We start from the raw sequence: 20,705 nt of genomic DNA, 5'->3' as shown, positions 1-20,705 counted from the left end.
TTCTGATATTTACCTCCATTTATATACAATACACACGTACTGCCATCGCTTGATTATTAATCGTAAACATCTGTTGTCTTCTTGCTTTGGAACATAAAGACTTTAGCTCATTCATAGCTTCTTATTCCTTCCTTCTATTTTTCTATATAATTTTGTATCTCAGTTTTTGCTTATTAAATCTCTAATTGTGTCAGCATCTTTTGACTACATAAATATTGATCACTGTTGAGCCAAGCATTAGACTATACTTTTATTTCCTATCTTTTTTTCTGAAGTTGATAATTGCTTGATTTTTTATCTTCATTCATTATGTTTCTTTGAATAAAGTTTTCCCATAGTTCCAAAACTGCCATAAAATATATCTCAATATAATTTTCATCAGGCCTAAACTTCAGGACAACTTATTTGTTCTATTTCCCCCCTGGAAACATCAACATTGGACATATCTGATGTCCTGACAATCTGAATTGGTTGCATTCTCAGCTTTGATGTTCACTGTTATCTTGGAACTTTCTTTCGTCACCATTTTTGGAATTTTGTTTGCTTTCCTTCTATCTTCTTTCTGGAGCCAAAAGGAGGAAAGAGGAGAAGGGTCCTACTGCTCAGTATGAACTCTTTTCACCACCTTTTCATCTATGCCTGGTCATCTTCCAACTGGGACCTCTCTGTATTTCCAGAGAACAAATACTTGTTTCCCTGCAGGGATTGGGGAAGTTGCCTGGCTTCTTTGAGGATGAGAACTTGGGAGTTTCATTACAAGCTGTACAGTCTTACAAGCAATCTCTGTGTTTTCAGCCCCTTCTCTGCATCACTGCCTCCAACTCTTGAGCCATTCTAGGGTTCTGAGGGCTAAGGCAGCTTGCTTATCTTTGCTTCTCCCAGTATAGGCAAAAATGTTGTATTTCTGTTTCTTTTTCTTGTTGTTTGAGATAATTTCCAAATGGGGAAGCAGTCAGAAACGTCTTCTGTTCCTCCTACTATGATATACTGCTTCCTCCGAGGATATAGAAGTTAGACTTCCACATTCCCAATAACTATTGTGGCAGCAGTTGTGGAACCAAGTTAGGAACTCCACTGAGAGATCGGTAAATTAGACTGGAATTAACTGAAAGAGCTAGATAAAGCTTATCTATCAGCCAGGATAAGGACTTAATGTTAGAGAATTAAATTGAATGTAAAAAAAGAAAGGAAAGGGTAGCCCCTTTTCAAGGTGGCAAAGATATTTCTGAGTCCTCCTTTGGAAAATTCCTTCAAAACAAAGAGAAGAGAAAAATGAAACTCTGACTTTATCTCTGATGAAAATAGGAGACATTTGTATCTCTGAACCATCTTAAGTGCTTACAGGAGAAGTACCGATGTGAGGCAGGTTTGCTGCATGATCTGACCCCAATCTAACCTTACAAGATTATCTTTTATCACTTTCTTACATGTACCTCATGTTTAAACAAAAATGGGTCCTTCAGTTTCCCAGAATATATCTACCTTTCATATCTTCTTGTTATGCAGGACACATGCTATTCTCTCCTCATAAAATAATGGTGCTTAACGTTGGCTTGTGTGTGTGTCAGGAGAGGTGTTGAGAATTAAATATCCTCCTAGTGAGCTAGTATGCAGTTAAGATTAAAAACCACTGGTCTGGAATGTCCTCACCACCCCTTTTCTCTTCTGCCCTCAGGCTTTTCTGTAGCCAAACTCTACTCATTGTTTCTGGTCATCTCAAGGTCCACCTCAAACTCTTCCTGACCCTCCTCACCCTCCATTCCCCTATCCAGATATTAGTTCTTCCTCCAGTGATCCTCTGTAGCTCTTTATTTGTACACTTCTTCTGGCACATATTATATTCTTGAATATGGAGGAATGACACTTGTTATTTGTTTTTGTCACCTCTAGACTGTAAATCTCTGGAACGATTGAGCCTCTTCATTTTTACATCTTTCAAAGCATCTAGCACAGGGGCTTTCATATAAGTGGGTACTCAATAAACATTTGTAACATTGAATAATTCACCTTTGATGAGGTGCATTTTTCTTAACTGAGAAAACTGAGATTAGAAGTCTGTGGGATGTGAAAATAAGGGCATATTCAGTGACAGGTCAGGATTAATGACTATTTCTTCCATGTTTGAGTGTATGGTTTAAAGGACTAAAAGTCTGGCTAGCTATAATGTTTCTAACACAGAGATAAGTAATATACACATCTTCAAAGTTTTACCTAAGTTTACAATTTCTAATTTTCTGTCAGAAAACAACTCTGAAAAGAGAGCCACCTTAATTATTGTATATTTCTAGACCCAATAATTAGAGAGCCAATTAAGTAGTATTTGCTGACTAAAAAATTACACAACATAGGAAACAGGAAATTATAGTGCAATATATCAAAGCAACAGTACTTATAAATTCAAATTGCTTGAGTCTGTCAGCCTTTACCTGGTGTGTTTTAGATATTCATTGTTTGAAGGACTTAAATAATACAAGGTGAATTGATGTAAAAGTCTGAAGATGGGGGTCAATGCTAAAGATTTGGGGGAGGGGGCAGTAATATACTGATGGTAGCTATGGTCCAGAGAATAGATGGGATTTCTTCAGAAAAGTATGTCAAGAGAAAGATGTGGACCAAGAATGGCATTCTAAAACTCAATAACATTTAAGGGATGTCATAGGAAGAAGAATTTATGAAGGTGAATGAGGAGGATAGGTCAGACAGGAAAAGGAAAAGCAGGAGGGAGTCAAATTTCAGAAGCCAAGGGATTAGAGAATTCAAGGACCCAGGAGGACTTCTGGTTTGAAGATGGTGTCATATGTAGTTGGCATTTTCCTTTTCTCTTACTAAAATTCATCTGAAAGCAGCAAGGAGAATGAGAAAATAAAAGAACACAAACCAGGAGACAGCTAAAACCCCAATCCACCAGATAGGTGGAAATGATGATGAAAGCTTTAAAAATTAAGCAAAAGTAGTTGTAGGAGGAAGCAGAGAGAACACACCATTATCTTAGAATATCTTAGAGCCAGCAAAGTAAACTTCTCAAAGGCAATAAGCATAGCCTAGGGAACAAAATCTAAATATGTTGTTTGGGAATAGGGTGTATGTTGGTTGGATGAGACTACCTGTAGGATCAGTTGTTAGAAGTGGGATTGCTGGGTCAAAATGCAGGAACCTTGGAATTTTTGTTAAATATTGCCAACTTGTCTTCTACAGATTTTAAACTCATTTACACACCAACCAGTAATGTATAAAAATGCCCGCTTCTCTATGCTCTTGTCAAGAGTGTGATATTAAACTTTTGAATCTTTGCCAAAGTTACAGGGGAAAATTGATATTTCAGTGTATCTTTATATATGTTTCTCTTCCTGTGAGAAAGTTGGAACATCTTTTCATATGACCAAGAACCCATGAAGTGTCTCTAGATTTTTCCACAATTTCCATATTTTTCTCTATAATGCTGATTTGGAGACACTCTTACTATATAAGGGAAATTAATCATTTGTCAATGAATAAATTGCAGGTTATTTCCAGCTTTGCTCTTTTTAAAAAAACTTTAGTGGGTTTTCCATGTAATTTTTTTTTTTTTTTTTCGGTACGTGGGCCTCTCACTGTTGCGGCCTCTCCCGTTGCAGAGCACAGGCTCTGGACGCGCAGGCCCAGCGGCCATGGCTCACGGGCCATGTGGGATCTTCCCGGACCGGGGCACGAACCCGTGTCCCCTGCATCGGCAGGCGGACTCTCAACCACAGTGCCACCAGGGAAGCCCCATGTAATTTTTATAAAAATTAATTGTAGTCAAATTAGTTTTTTCTTTTATGGCTTTTCATTTGGAAGCATACTTAGAAAGAATTTCCTTATTTCAAGATCGTAAATTTTTTTTCACATGGTTTCTTCTAGCTCTTTTATGATCTATTACTATTTGAGTCTTTGATCAATCTGGAATTTTTCTTATTTTAAAATGGGAAATATGAATCAAATTTTGTTATTTTCCATAAGGCTACTCCAATAGCATTTATTAAGTAATCATCTTTCTCTTAATGACTCAAAACATTTACCTTTTTTTTCTTTGTCCACTCTGTGTGGCTTGTGGGGATCTCAGTTCCCTGACCATGGACTGAACCTGGGCCACGGCAGTGAAAGAGCCGAATCCTAACCACTGGACAACCAGGGAACTCCCCTTCATGACTCAAAACATTTAAATTCTCATTTTATTTTATCTGTTTCTGGACACTCTAGTCTATTTCTTCTATCTGTTGGTTTATTATTATGCTATACCACACTGTTTTAATTAACTAGTTGGTTACTTTTTTAAATACTCTTTTTCAGAAATGTATTGGCTATTACTTATTTTTTAAACTTAAATTTTTGTTTAAAAATTGTGGTAAAATGTACATAACATAAAAATCACTATTCTGACCATTTTTAAGTGTATAATATAGTGAAGCTAAGCACATTTCCATTGCTGTGCAAACATCAACACCATCCACCTCCAGGAATCTTCCCAAACTGAAACTTTGTACTCATTAAACAATAACTCTCCATTCCTCCCTTCTCTCAGTTGCTGGCAACCATGATTCTACTTTCTGTCTCTATAATTTGACTACTCTAATTATCACATGTAGGTGGAATCATATAATATTTGACTTTTTGTTTCTGGCTTATTTCACTTAGCATAATGCCCTTAAGATTCAAACACTTTGTAGCATGTGTCAGAATTTCTTTCCTTTTTAAAGGCTGAGTAATATATAATGATACATTATTATTGTCATATATTATCCTTTTGTTCCATTCATCTGTTGATGGACACTTGGGCTGCTTTTACCTTTTGGCTATTGTGAATAATGCTGCATGAACATGGGTGTACAAATACCTGTCTGAGTCCCCGCTTTCATCTCTGTTGGGTATATACCCCGTAGTGAAATTACTAAATCGTATGGTAACTCTATTTCATCTTTTCGAGGAACAACTATACTGTTTTTTGATGAAAAACTATACTGTTTTTGACAGTGGCTGCATCATTTTACATTCCCTTTTCACTCTGTTGATAGTGTCCTTTGCTCCACAAATTTTACAGTTTTGATGAAGTCCACTTTATCTTTTTTTTTTCTTTTGTTACCTGTGTTTTTGGTGTCATATCCAAGAAATCATTGTCAAATCGAACATCATGAAGGTTTCCCCCTATGTTTTCTTCTAAAGATTCTATAGTTTTAGCTCTTTTGCTTGGGTCTTAATCCATTTTGAGTTAGTTTTTGTATGTGGTGTAAGGTGAGAGTCCAACTTTTTGTGTGTGGATATCCAGTTCTTCCAATACCACTTGTTGAAAAGATTGTCTTTTCCTGATTATGGTCTTGGTACCCTTGTCAAAAAGCATTTGATCACATATTATTTGTTTATGTTTTATATATAAAATTTAGAATCAGCTTGCTAATGGAAGAATCCTGTTAGTATTTTTCTAAATTGAGGTATAATTGACATACAACATTATTTTAGTTTCAGATGTACAACGTAATTGTTTGATATTTGTATATATTACAAAATGATCAGCACAATAATTCTAGTCAACAGTTGTCAACCATACATAGTTACAGAATTTTTTTTCTTGTAGTGAGAACTTTTAAGATTAACTCTCTCAGCAACTTTCAAATTGCAATACAATATTATTAACTATAGTCACCATGTTGTACAGTACATCCTGTGACTTAATTGATTTTATAATTGAAAGTTTGTATCTTTGACTCCCTTCACTCATTTTGCCCACTCCCCATCCCCCACCTCTGTCAACCGTCTTTTCTGTGTAGCTGTCCTGTTAATATTCTTATTGGGATTGCACTGAATTTATATATTAATTTAAGGAGAATTTATATCTCAATAATGTTGAGTCTTTCTAATGAAGAATATGGTATGCTTCTTCATTTGTTTAAGTCTTCTTTTGTGTCCTTTAATATTATTTTAAGTCTTTATATAAATGTCACATACTTTTTACTTAATAAAATCTTAGCTGTTTTATCCTTTTTTTATTGTTATTATAAGTGAGATTCTTTCTTAATATTTTTAAACCAATCACAGTATGTATATATGAATTCTTCTGTTTTCAGTTCATGGAGAAAATATGAATATATATATTAATTTCATGGTGAAATGCGTGGGTCACAATTTTTACTTATCCTTCAGCAATATTTTCTGGAGAATGTTCTTCATAAGCTTTCCGTATTTATTTACTCTGGTAGAATCTTTGTACAGATCTTGTGCTGGTTCTTTATTGATTACTCATTTTGAAGGAGGTAAGTTTTTGCTGGATGAGGTATGTGTGGGTGGCTCATGTTGGGAAGGAGCCAGAGCCATGCTGAGGCTAGCTGGAATTTCCTTATGATCTAGAATTTGTGTGTGTGTGTGTGTGTGTGTGTGCGCGTGTGTGTGTTTTAAAGCCTTTACTTCTCCCCAGTCAATGGAGATAGACATGTATATCCAATGTAATAGAGGTTTTCACAATGCAATATCTCTCTTCACCCTTCTGTCACAGACACAGACCACTTCCTAATATGTCTTGCTTGTTTTAACCCTTATTTAGCCCCACTGCATCTTTTTATTGGACTTAAACTCTTTGTTTAACATGGTTTAGGAATCTTTACTCTGGAAGCCTCCAACTTAGGGATTTGTAAGAGATTTTATATATTTTTGGATAATAGCTCTTTGTTGCTTATATGTGTTGAAAATATATTCTCTCCTCTTGCTATACTATTAAAAATATTTTCAGTAATTTCCAAATCTTTTTAAAGATAGCATAGGTAACTTCTGGTTATAATATATAATAGCAATGCATGTATATCATAGAAAATTGGAAAATACAGAGAAGTATAATAAAGAAAATAAAAATGACCTATATTTTAACTACTCAGAGATGATTACTTTTTAAAATATTTTGTTTCATTTCTTCCAGGCATCTCTCTTTCTCTTTCTTTTTAAAAAATAGACTTTAGTTTTTAGAGTAGTGTTAGGTTTACAGCAAGATTGAATGGAAGGTACAGAGATTTCCCATGTACTCCCTACCCCTACACATACATAGCTTCCCCCACTATCAACATTCCTTACCAGAGTGGTACATTTGTTACAACCTTCACTGACACATCATTATCATCCAAAGTTCATAGTTCAAATTAGGATCCACTCTTGGTTTTGCATATTCTATGGGTTTTGACAAATGTATAATGACATGTATTCACCTTTATAGTATCATACAGACTAGTAGCACTGGCCTAAAAATACTTTGTGCTGGGGCTTCCCTGGTGGCGCAGTGGTTGAGAGTCCGCCTGCCGATGCGGGGGACACGGGTTCATGCCCCGGTCCGGGAGGATCCCGCGTGCCACGGAACGCCTGGGCCCGTGAGCCATGGCCGCTGAGCCTGCATGTCTGGAGCCTGTGCTCCACAGGGGGAGAGGCCACAACAGTGAGAGGCCCGCATACCGCAAAAAAAAAAAAAATCCTTTGTGCTTTGTCTATTCATCCCTCCCCCCAAGAATCCTTGGCAACCATGGATCTTTGTACAGTCTATATAGTTTTGCCTTTTCCAGAATATCATATAGTTGGAATCGTATAGTATTTGGCCTTTTCAGATTGGCGTCTTTCACTTCATAATATGCATTTAAGCATTTAATATGCTTCTTCCATGCATTTTCACAGCTTGGTAACTCATTTCCTTTTAGCACTGAATAATATTCCATCATCTGGATGGACAACAGTTTATCCTTTCGCCTACAGAAGAATATCTTCATTTCTCCCAAATTTTGGCGGTTGTGAATAGAGCTACTATAAACATCTGCAGGTTTTTGTGTGGACATAGGTTTTCAACTCGTTTGAGTAAATATCAAGGAGCATGATTGCTGGATCACATGTTAAGAGGATATTTAGTTTTATAAGAAATGGCCAGACTGTCTTCCAAAGTGGTTGTACCATTTCGTATTCCCACCAGCAATGAACGAGAGTTCCTGTTGCTTCACATCCTCATTGGCATTTGGTGGTGTCAGTGTTTTGGACCTGTCATTCTATTAAGTGTGTAGCAGTATCTCATTGCTGTTTTAATCAGATATTTTTCAAAATATTTTGGTTCTTATGTTTAGTTTCTCAATTTGTTAAATTGTATTTTCTTCCTTTTCAGTAATTGGCTTAATTTTGTAATTTCTTTTCAAAATAATTATTAGTGTTTTTCTTTATTGTATTTATTTTTCCTCGTAGTTTATTTGCACTGCTTACTTTCATGACTTATACTTTGTTTTTTTTTGTTTGTTTGTTTTGTTTGTGTTTTTGTTTCTTGTGGTACGTGGGCCTCTCACTGTTGTGGCCTCTCCCGTTGCGGAGCGCAGGCTCAGCGGCCATGGCTCACGGGCCCAGCCGCTCCGCGGCAGGTGGGATCTTCCCGTACCGGGGCACGAACCCGTGTACCCTGCATCGGCAGGCGGACTCTCAACCACTGAGCCACCAGGGAAGCCCATGACTTATACTTTGTTCTAGTACTTTTTTTTCGTTCCGGTAGTTTGTTTCTGTCTCTCATTAGGTTCTGCCTTTAGTAAAGCCATTCTCAACAGTTTTTTAAAATGACACTTCAGTAGTTTAGCTGTTTAATAATACTCCGTAATTTTGTTTTAGATTTTTTTCACTTTCTGAAACGTAAAAAGTATTTTCTGTTTCCATCTCACATTCTCTTTGATCACTAGGTTAAAAAAAAATTCCCAAATCCATAGGTTAGCTTGTTGAGTAAACCCTGTGACAGAATGAGATTTTGTGTTGTGTTTTAAAGTTAATACGTTAGAATAATTTAATTTAGCAAGTTATTCAAGGAGGAAGACTCGCTGATACAATTCTAATTTAATAGAAGAAGGCACAGTTTTATGTACAGGGTAGGTGGGTCATTTATAATAAGAGCAGTAAGGTTATATTTAGTGATTTAATTGTCATAAGTTTAGTGAACAAATTCAACCCCTTATGACAAATATTGCTTACAACTTTAAGTGAAAAAAATTTTTGTTAGCAAATAAATCTCTTATAAAAAATATATGCTTTTTCAAAGTTTCAAGTCAACAGTCCTAAAAATTTTACTATTAGAACTAACTTCTGAATATTTTAGAACAACTCTGTCCTTGGTATACAGAAATTCAGGTTTATATTGGTTTAGACTAAGTGTAGATTTAGTTTATTTTGTGGTTACTGTTTGTAGATATTCTCTAGTCCTCTTTTGTATCCACCAATGCTTTGCATTCGCCAAAGCACTTGTGTTAGCAACGTCTTCAAGTTTTCTATTAAATACAAGTGAAATTGTGACCTGAGGTTTCACTTAAATTTTAACTAAACCTAATTCTTCATTTCACACTTCAAATAACCAAATTAATTTCTTTTAGGTCTATATTTGAACTCCTATAAATCAACCAAGTTTTTGTTTTTAGAGCTGGAGCGTATTTTTATTCATCAATTTACAGAGGTATAATATTAATAAGAGGGACTTTTAAATTGGGTCTTTTCAAAAATATTTTTCCATAAAAATGTTTTCTTTTGCTATACTCACCTTGACATATTCATTAATAAAATATTATTTTGTCCTCATCCTTTCTCATGTAGTCCAAATCACAGTTTTCATATACTGACATTTTAATCTCATCATTTCAAATCCAAAATGCCAAAATGTCTAGCTACTTTGCAAGTATGATATTATTGAATGTCCTATGTAAATGTGTAACTGCTTGAAAAAAAATGTCCTTCAGGATACCTTTGGTAAATAGATGTTATCTACTCTGATTATTATTGCTTTATTGACTTTGTGACTTACAATGAGGTATCAACAAAATGTAAAAGAGAAGGAAAATAAGTGGTTAGGAATAACATTATATCTAATAATACTTGAAATATCTATTTGGCTTATAGATTTAAGAGTGTACATAAAGATAATACTACTATATTATAGAAATAGATCAGTGCTTGACATATTATAGGTGCTAAATAAATATTTATTAAGTGAATGAGTAAAATTCAGAATTTTCACAGGAGGTAAAAACAAGTACAGTTTGGGTTAAAATGTTTGGTTTCTTTGCTGAATAGCAAATGGTAGTGTTTTTCTGGGATAATATCCTCCACTTTAGTAACTGGGAAGTGAAAGGCTACACAACTGACTAGATAGCTTTTCAAGGAATGGGGAAGATGTGTTTATCAAACATGAGGAGGGGAGTCTCTTTTACCTTTCCTTTACCTCCCTCTCTTCCTTTCTCCCACTCTTTTTCTTTATAAATTAGAAATCAATTCAATTCAGATTTATTTAGAAAAATCCAGAAGTAAAGCTTCTTTATTCCCCTTCCCCACTTTCACCTAACTGAGTAGAATTTTGGTACGTGTATCTTAGGTAAGTTTTCCTGGGGAAAAAGATTCTTAGATGCACATTTGTTTTCCAGAAATTTATTGAAGAATGTCCTTGGGATTGATATCCATGGGGGATCAAAGGAAGTAAGAATGGCAAGAGGGAGGAGTTGAGCTGTGATTCAGTTGTGACAATGGCCTCAGCCATCTCAAGGGGAACTCTGGAACTAGTATGGCCCTTCAGAGGTGTTCTACTTTGAAGGAAGTGCTGAGTTTTTACACCCTTGTATCTGGATTAGACATTGGAGGTAGGTGGAACCCAGGGAAGAGGTTTGATCTTGGCCAGATGGCTCTCTTGAACTGACTTAGGAGAGGTCTGGCAGAACCCACCTATAATGAGCAGCTCTGGCCCACTGGTCACTTGATCTCCCATGGTCAGGCCTCTGTCTCTACCAAGGTCCAGTAGCATTCCAGAGACCTTTTATAATTTTTTAAAATGCTGTATAACTCACTACTACAGATGGCATAGTTTGATCAGAACCCTAAGGATGTACATTGTGATTTCACTTTGGGAGCTTGTCATAAACTCCACATGATATCTTTTCCCATCCCTGATACCTTGAATACTGAAGGATCTGCCAAATCATATGGTCCAGGCACTCCACCTGGACCTGCTGCAAGTCTCTTTCCCACTTTGAGTCTCACTCACACTTTCATGGCACCTGTTAAGTGCATCAGAGCAGTATTTACTAGTGTGTAATATGTTACTTCCAGAACCAAAAGACAAATACAGGCATTATGCTTCCTTCTTTGTGCAGGGAGAGACAAGATGCAATAATTTGTTCCTTAGTTTAGAAAGAATGTCATGACTTGTCCCAGAGCACTGGACTCCTACATATTACTTATATGAAATTTTCCTGAATTTTCATATAGTTTAACTCCCACTTTTTAAAAAAAATTATTTATTTTTTTAACATCTTTATTGGAGTATAATAACTCCCACTTTTTGGAACACATATGTTATACCAAGGCCTATTATATGTGTGCAACATTTTTTTTTTGTATGCAACTTCTTGCTCATCCAGTCTGATTAGCAAGGTATCATCAATAAAGTGAACCAGTGCCATGTCTTGCCAAATGACCAGTTCAGATCTTTATGACTATATTATGTCAGAGGGCAAAAGAATTAATCTAGTTCTGGTTAAGACTGTAAATAAATACACATATTTGCTTCAAGTGAATTCAAACGATTTCTCATCTTTCCAGTAGGGATGGGAAATGACATGTTCATCAGATCAATGATAGTATACCATGCACCCAAGGCCATGGTAATCTGTTCTAGCAAAGAGGTCACATCTGGCATAGCAACTGCAATTGGGGTTGCTTTCTAATTGAGATTGCCTTACTTTCCTGTCATTCTCCAAGATACATCTTTTTTTTTTTTTTTTTTTTTTGGTAAGGTCCAGGCTGGTTAATGAAATGGGGGATATGATGAGAACCAGCAACCATGCATCCTGAAGGTTTTTAATGGTGGCACTAGTCTCTGATACTCCCCTCAACTCCCAACCAGGGATAAAATACTTTAAAAAACTATAATCTTGATGAAGGTGGTTTGAAGCTGCATAGGTCTTATCCCACAGTCCAAGGAACCAATATGGAGGTTCTGCTAATTACCAAATATGTTCATAATAATTATGCCCTTAGGAACAGGAGAGGGGACAAATAGGTACTGGAGCACTCTGTGGACCCACTGTTAGCAGAGGAATTTGACAAGACTGGATTTTTTACTTCACCCCCATATTCTGGTACTCTAACGGGGAACATGATGATGTTTCAGTGTCAACTCAAGCCCTGTGTCCAAAAGCCCTTGAAATGTTTGGGTATTTTCTTTGTTGACTAAATGGTCTTAGGTCAGGTCCCTTTGGGGAAGAATGGTTGAGAAAATTGTTAACCTATTCACTTGCCATGGTGATACAGGTCCTTGGGACTCGCTCTTTCAGTGGGTGAAACTTGCCAGTCTTCATAATTATATAAGTTTATTTAAGGCTTACCACAATCCCTGTAATTAAAATAGCTGATATTATATAGGTGCCCTGTCTTAACAGATAAGTTTCAGGGAATTTAGATCACACAAACAGTAAGTTGCAAAACCTATGTTTGTACCAATATCTTTTTTGTTTGTGAAAGTGTTCTTTTTCTTAAGCCAAATACCATCCTGGAGAGACTGTGGCTACAATAAATTTACCCAGAGCAAGATTATATTCAGATAATTCTTTGTATCTGAAAAGCAAAGCTGAAAGGCAAAAGAATAGGTGAAAATGTCAGTACTTCCCTAGGCTGTGGTATGTGCTGGTAAATTTGTCATTCTTGTATCCTATGAAATGAAATGAAAAAATCCTAACCTTTTTCCACTTCAGGATATTCCCACTATTAGGGCAACTACTGAGAAGCAAAAACTTGAATGACCTAGGTATGGTATAACAGTGATTGTTTTGGTGACTGAATATCAGCATGCTATTAATAAATACTTTATGAAAAAATGACTTATCAATACTTAGAAAGTTTTAGTGTCCTATGCGAATATACAAAGGTATCTTATGCAGAAATGATTTAGCTTTTTAGTAATCTCTCTTAGATGTGTTCCACAACTTCCTTCCTTTTCTAGACATGCCCCCTTTTTGCCTTGAATCAGGAGAGTGAGTCTCAGCATTGCTGAAGGGGTATGAGTGAACATTCTTGTCTTATTCCTGATCTTAAAGGCTTTCAACTTTTCACCATTGAGTATGATGTTGTCTGTGGGCTTGTCACATATGGTCTTTATTATGTTGAGGTACATTCCATTTATACCTAATTTTTTGAGAGTTTTTATTATGAAAGAATGCTGACTTTTGTCAAATGCTTTTTCTGCTTCTATTGAGATGATCGTATAATTTTTGTCCTGTATTGTGTTAATGCGATGCATCATATTCATTGATATGCTTATGTTGTGCCATCCTTGCATCTCAGGGATAAATCCACCTTGATTATGGTCTATGATCCTTTTAATATGCTGTTGAATTTGGTTTGCTTGTTTTTGTTTTGTTGTTGGGGACTTTTGCATCTATATTTATCAGGGATATTGACCTGTAATTTCTTTTCTTGTAGTGTCTTTGTCTGGCTTTGGTATCAGGGTAATACTGGCCTCTTATGAATTTAAAGTGTTCCCTCCTCTTCAATTTTTTGGGAAGATTTTGAGAAGAATTGGTATTAATTCTTCTTTAGTGTTTGGTAGAATTCACTAGAGAAGCCATCTTTTCTTTGTTCTTAGCTGCCCCCAGGTGTTCTAACTATGGTAGTTGCTTCAGCACACTGAATGAATGAAGTGAGACAGAAGTAAATCTCTTGGCAGTTCCCTGGAAGGCTGCAGATGCTGGATGGGCATGTCACTCATTCTTTCCCCTGAGGAAGAAATTGCAGGTTGAGTGATCTCAGCCCTGAACTGGGTGGCTTGAGGGAGGGGCTGACATGAATAAAGTGAAACCACTTTATTTTCTTGATTTTGTGCTCTTTTGGGGTGTTGCAAATTCTTAATTGGATTCTGAAAGCCTTATGAAGGTATTTTGGCCCAAGTATTGTTTTATCGATGTCTCTGTCAGGGGGACAAGAGGTGAGACTTTCTTTCCACCACCTTGTTGATGTCACTCATATGTCTAAGTCAGCCCTTCTTAACCGGGGGTTCCTGGGTGGTTCAGGGGATCACCAGACTCCTTGAAACAGTTCATTAAGTTTTAGAAGTATGTTCTTTCATCAGGTTCTTATTCATTCCCCTAAGTGTTAAGAGTCCAAAGGGTGTTTATATTCTGGTAGTGGTATCAACTGGGAACTTGATTCAGCATCTCTTTGTTTAATGTTTTTATTTTCTGAACTTTTTATTTTAGTACACAGGTCTGGGAACCTAATTTCCATTTTAATCATTGTTTCCATGGGATGGGGACATTCTGAATTTCAAATAACATATAAAGTCTTGAAAGACATCCCATTGTAAGTTGAAGCTACCTAGAGTTGAGATAAAGAATAACTGATTTTAAAGGATTTCAGAGACTGATAGCATTTTTATTCTCTGGCTTGGATTATAAATTCTAAAAGATCAGACGATGTATATTTAAAAAGCCCCATACTACACAAAGGAGTACCTAATAGCAACTTGTACTTTTAATAATTATTAAACAAATTGAACTTACATTGTTCAAGTATTCATACTGAAAACTATGCAGATTGTTTATAAACAGATTACAACCAGGGATTTCTCCTCTGAATTCTAAGTATGACTTAGAACTCTTTTATTCTTTCTCTTGTTGGGAAGGGGGAAATATCGCCCTCTACCTCTCTTGAGTTCTTGTGGCTGGACTAATAATAAAATGAACACAAGACAGATTAACAGGAGAAAAAGAAACACACTTTAATTCATGTGTATGGAGGTCTCATAAAAATGGGACCTAAGAAGTGGACAAAGCAGGAAGCTTTTATACTTTTTAGACAAAGAAACAATACATTTGTAAAGAACAGGACAGGACAAAGAAATGTAGCCTTTGGGTACTTAATTAGTGAAGATTCTAAAGGGAGTTTGGGCTTGGGGTAGTAAGTTAAAGAAGTAACAAGGTTTGTTTACACAGACTTCTTGGTCCTGAATTCCCTTCTCTGGTGATAAGAGTGTCCTTCTACTTCCAGATGCAGGGAGTGCACTTTTCACATGAGAGATTTATTTTCTGCTTGGGGAGACAGAGAGGAGGGTTAAATCGTCCCTCTTGTATCGGCTCTTTCTTAAGTAACTTTAATTCAAAATAATTAATATGCCATTGAGGCACATTTTGGGGCAGTCTTCTCTGGGATCCAAGAGTTCCCTGCTCTGAAACTTCCCTGGAAGTTTCACATATTAAAAGTTGAGCTGGTATATTTTTCCATCTCATTGAACCAGTCTCTTAGTCTTGACAATAGGTCAGTTCACTTAGAATCATTTGAGTAGGTGGGTTCCAAAAGTTAAACCTATGGTTCAAGCAATCGTGTATTTAACAAGTGTGTCAATGGAAACAAAAGAAAAACAGAGGTTAATGATTGGAGCAGATTATAAACCAGTTTCTGAGCCCAGAGTCCAGTCAGTCAAAAAGATTTCTAGATAGTAGGGTTGAAGCATCTTTTACAGTTTGAAATGTCTCTAATGATGTCATCAATAAACTTTCTGAATGGCTTCTGCAGCAATAGGCATGAAGATTGTGACAATTTCTCTGAAGTTTATATTAAGTCACCTAGCTTCAGTTTGCAGGCCTTCAGGGAAAAGGGCAGTTTTAATTCTCAATGATTTCAAATGAAAAGGTTAGGAGAAATTTGGAAATGTTAGTTTGGAGAGTCATAGTCAGATGTTAGAGGAAACTAGAATAATTCAGGATCCAGTTCAGTTTACAGGTAAATAACAAAAACCTCAAAGACAGTAGTTAACAGAACTAGAATCTGGTATCTATAGTATATATTACAATTTCTGCTGAAACATATTTTTTTCTCTCTACAATTACCCCCATTTTTACCAAAGATAGCCAAATTAAGATTAATTTATTTGCAAAATAACTCTAGTTTCAATAAACTTGGCCTAGTTATTCATATAATTACAGCAAGAATAGTGATTGGACCATATAGGCTTTTTTTTTTTTTTTGCGGTACACGGGCCTCTCACCGCTGTGGCCTCTCCCGCCGCGGAGCACAGGCTCCGGACGCGCAGGCTCAGCGGCCATGGCTCACGCGCCCAGCCACTCCGCGTCACATGGGATCCTCCCGGACCGGGGCACGAACCCGCGTGTCCTGCATCGGCAGGCGGACTCCCAACCACTGCGCCACCAGGGAAGCCCCACATAGGCTTTTAAAAATCTGCTTTGTCAGAACTTTAGAAGGAATCTCAGATTGAACTTTTAATAGCCTCTCAAAACTAAGAAGCCAAGCCAAATATCAATATTTGCCATCAGACGTTGTTTGCAACATGTATAGATTTGGGTTAATTCCTCTCTTCTCAAGGTCCCCCAAATGTTTTGAGGATTCTGTACCTATCAGGAAGTGAAATTTCTTACTCACCTGGAAAGACTGCTGGGAACCCTGTAAACAAAGCACCAGGCTGTTTTTCCAAGGGGCTTTATTGGCTCCTTAAAGTCAACCTTAGTTCCTTAAAGCTGTCTGGTCATATCTGAGTCTAGGCATGTATCTCTCAAATATGACATTCCAGTCAAAGCTTTGGTGATATAATCAATGGTTCCAGTTGTGTCCTGTTATAAGGACAACAGATTCTTATTGAACATATGCAAATAACTATATTGTCAAGAAAATAAGAATACTCACTGAGAGTTTCTGAATTCTGGAGGAATCAAATAGAGGAAAACAGATAAATGTTTTGATTTTGCTTACAAAGGTATAATTTACAAAATTGCTCCTCAAATCTGGAGAAGTAAAACATTTAAAAAATCAGTGATGTCGCAAAAAAATCACAAAAAATTATAATCATCTTCCTCAGTTCATTTAGTCCCATGTAATTAATTCTTGTTCTCCTTAATCTTTTGTTAGAAATTTTATGAAGGCATCAGTTTCTCCATTAGGGCTCTGTAAATTCTTACCCAGTTCAGTGGTTTCATTTGAAAGACATCAGAAACTTGTATTCTAGAGTACTTGTTAGATTCCTTTCCATGCAGTCCTTTGAAGATAAAACACGTTTGCAGGAAACTTTTGTAAAAACATATGAGTAAGACAATAACTGTCTGTAAACGATAAAAAACTTAAAAATAGCTATTATTAAAGATCTGATTCATTATAATGGAATTGAGAGGAAATTTAGTTATCTCTGTGACACACATTTTAAGCTAATAACTAGAATTATGACTGGTAACATTATACTAGGGCATATCCAAATTTTAGAGATTTCATATATTTTCTAGAACATTTATATTAATAACATTTATTCATACAATATAACCTAAGAAGGCTTATCATCATCTATTTGACAATGCTTCCTATGTAATTTAATAAATATGAAATTTTACAAATAAGCCTAATTAATTTAATATCTCCCTTTTATAAGAAAAGAAAATAAATCTTTTGAGACATTCTAGGGACCTTTAGAAAACCCCAAAGTTACTTCCAGGTCATTTAAGTCTTCATTTAGAAATTTATTTTTGGAAAATTTATTTTTGGGAAATTTGTCAAAAATATCAAAAGTTTTAAAAAACACTTGGTTAAGTAGGATCAGAGGTCACTATGAAACAATATTTAGTTATGCTTTTAATCAAAGTGACAAAGACTTCACAGGCAAATAGAGAAGTTAAATAGTTATAAAAAGCCCTAGCTCTTTTTTTTTTTTTTTTTTGCCGTACGCGGGCCTCTCACTGTTGTGGCCTCTCTCGTTGCGGAGCCCAGGCTCCGGACGCGCAGGCTCAGCAGCCATGGCTCACGGGCCCAGCCGCTCCGTGGCATGTGGGATCTTCCCGGACTGGGGCACGAACCCGTGTCCCCTGCATCGGCAGGCGGATTCTCAACCACTGCGCCACCAGGGAAGCCCCCTAGCTCTTTTAATATTGAAAAAAATTCAGTTTCTTTCCTTTTCTTCTAAGTAATCAAAGACCTGTTAAAGACAAAATATAGAATCTTTGTTTTTCTAGACAGATTATATTAAAGGTAAAGAAAACCTTTGTCTACAATTTTTTATTAAAACCAGACCAATAATCTAAGAAAACTTTGTCCTTTTCACAGACAGAAAAATCAAATTTTAATTTTGTACCAGCTTACTTTCGATATTAAGGTTTATTTACTTAAATTCATTGCAGTCTTAGCCAGTCCTTACCACTGATAAATTTCCTTTAGAAAGATTCCTTTTTCCCACAAACCTTTTACAATTTTCCATGTCCATTTTATTTATCACTTGTTTTCTTTCCCATTTAGAAATAAGCAGCTTTAGGACAAAATCACTTTCTTTTTCCTTAACAAAAACATCTCCATACCTTATAGCTTTTCTTACCCCAAAACACATCTTACCTCACTTATTGTTTCTGGTAGCTTTAGACACGTGTGTTAATTAGAATTCTTAATCCTTTGAAATCTTAATTTTTTTAGTGAAAATAAAGAAGTAAACAATTGTGAACTGTATTAACATTTTGTGGCTTGGCAAACTTATAAATATATTTTAAAATTTCTAGAAACATATGCTATTTCATAGTACAGTCTTTCAATAAAGCATAAGATATATTTACTAATAAACCCAAACTTATTTAGTCTCTGTAATAGAGGTCAAAAGTAGGTAAACTTAGACTTGTTTAGCAATAAATGTTTCAGTATTTTATCTTATTTAGAAGTGATCTAGACATTCAGTGAATCCCCATCATTTAATTTAACTTTGCAAAACTCTAAGGGTATAAATTACCAAAGAGATTTAGAAAACAATTTAAATAGACATATCATAAAATAATTATTGTTAAAATTTTTATCTAAAAACTCTTATCTCATTTACGTCTATTTAAGTCATTTGTTTTTAATGGTCATACTTAGATTACTCATGACAATTTCATGAGACACTGAAGCAATTAGTCATTACCTTAAGTTTTTTTGTTGTTGTTGACAAACTGCAACAGAGACTACATGACCCCATTTGACTAGTATACCCAGGTAGAACAAAAGTTGTTTATCTGCATTGTATTTAATGCTGATAACTCTGAAGACATACCTGTATTAATTAAGCCAACAAGCTTAAAGTTAGCTTTTATTCATCAAAGATTATTCTAGATCATGTGAACTCGAAAAATATTTGTGTTAGTCTTTATTATACTTTTGAGAATTTTAATAAAAGCACTTGTTTGTTCAGGTCAAAGAAATAGAGCTCTTTTACAAATTAATTTTGTCAAATCATCTGATGGTAGAAAAATACCATATCTACAATGTACACATATAGACATGTAGACAGGCACAACCAGAGATCTCATAGTTTTCATTTTAAAACTTTAGCCATGAATCAGGTACAATACAAAACTCACTATTTTATAAATAACAGTTGGAATAAATGAAGTTCACTTACTCGGATGGCTTAAGACTTTTATTATTTGTGGAGAATACTTTTTTTTTAATTTATTTTTTATTGAAGTATAGTTGAATTACAATGTTGTGTTAATTACTGTTATACAGCAAAGTGACTCAGCTATACATATATATACATTCTTTTTCATATTTGTTTCCATTATGGTTTATCACAGAGTGTTGAATATAGTTCCCTGTGCTATACAGTAGAACCTTGTTGTTTATCCATTCTATATATATACCAGTTTGCATCTGCTAGTCCCAAACTCCCACTCCTAGCCTCTCCCACCTCCCACCCCCTTGGCAACCATCAGTCTATTCTCTATGTCCCTGATTTTGTTTCTGTTTCATACATAGGTTCATTTGTGTCATATTTTAGATTCCACATATAAGTGATATTATATGGTATTTGTCTTTCTCTTTCTGACTTACTTCCCTTAATATGATAATCTCTAGTTGTATCCATGTTGCTGCAAATGGCATTATTTCATTCTTTTTTATGGCTGAGTAGTATTCCATTGGATATATGTACCACATCTTCTTTATCCATTCATCTGTCAACGATAGGTTGTTTCCATGTCTTGGCTATTGTGAATAGTGCTGCTATGAAGATAGGGGTGCATGTATCTTTTTGAATTATAGTTTTATCTGGATATATGCCCGGGAGTGGGATTGCTGGATCATATGGTAATTCTCTTTTTAGTTTTTCTGAGGAACCTCCATACTGTTTTCCACAGTGGCTGCACCAACTTACATTCCCACCAACAGGGTAGGAGGGTTCCCTTTGTGGAGAATACTTTTAAGATATGTATTTGCCCTTGACAAGCAATTATAAGGAGGTTGTGATTTATTAGAGTTTGAGCAAGAGAATCCTTTTAACAGTTTGTATTTAAAAAGGCCTCTTTTGTTTTGTTGTGTTTTGTTTGTTTCAGGTTCTACCAATTGAGCTAATCTGGCTCAGTCTCAGGCAATGTGGACTGTGTTTACATTTCGAAGATGTGATAAGATTTATGATTTTAAGGGACAGAGAAAGAAAATACAAGCTTTCTCCTAGGAGTTTTGGAATATATTTGTCTATTATAAGCTTAGGGTAGTTATTATTATAAAATTTTTTTTAAGTATGGGACAATTTTGCTCCAATATCCTGATCTTTTATAATATCAACAAGCATTTTGAGAGGACTAGGTGAAGTTTTGGGATTGGTAAAGATAAGTGGACCTTGACTTGTTTCTAGAGTTGCATTTCTGATTTTGTAGAGATTTGTAAGACAAAGACAGTTGTTTCTAATAGCCCTTGAATATTGGCTTCCAGATGAT

The 20,705-nt window shown here is 35.6% G+C and overlaps 1 protein-coding gene across 1 annotated transcript in view; it reads left to right on the top strand.

Annotated features, from left to right (window-relative positions):
* Positions 1 to 20,705, top strand: part of TAFA2 (TAFA chemokine like family member 2) — a 604,247-nt gene that overhangs the window by 25,298 nt on the left and 558,244 nt on the right. The window lies entirely within an intron of this gene.

The sequence above is a fragment of the Delphinapterus leucas genome, chromosome 11 (assembly GCF_059928025.1).
Source record: "Delphinapterus leucas isolate spDelLeu-1000000601 "Yukka" chromosome 11, BTC_Dleu_Yukka2, whole genome shotgun sequence".
Lineage (NCBI taxonomy): Eukaryota > Metazoa > Chordata > Mammalia > Artiodactyla > Monodontidae > Delphinapterus > Delphinapterus leucas.
This window is presented reverse-complemented; position numbering and strand designations above follow the sequence as displayed.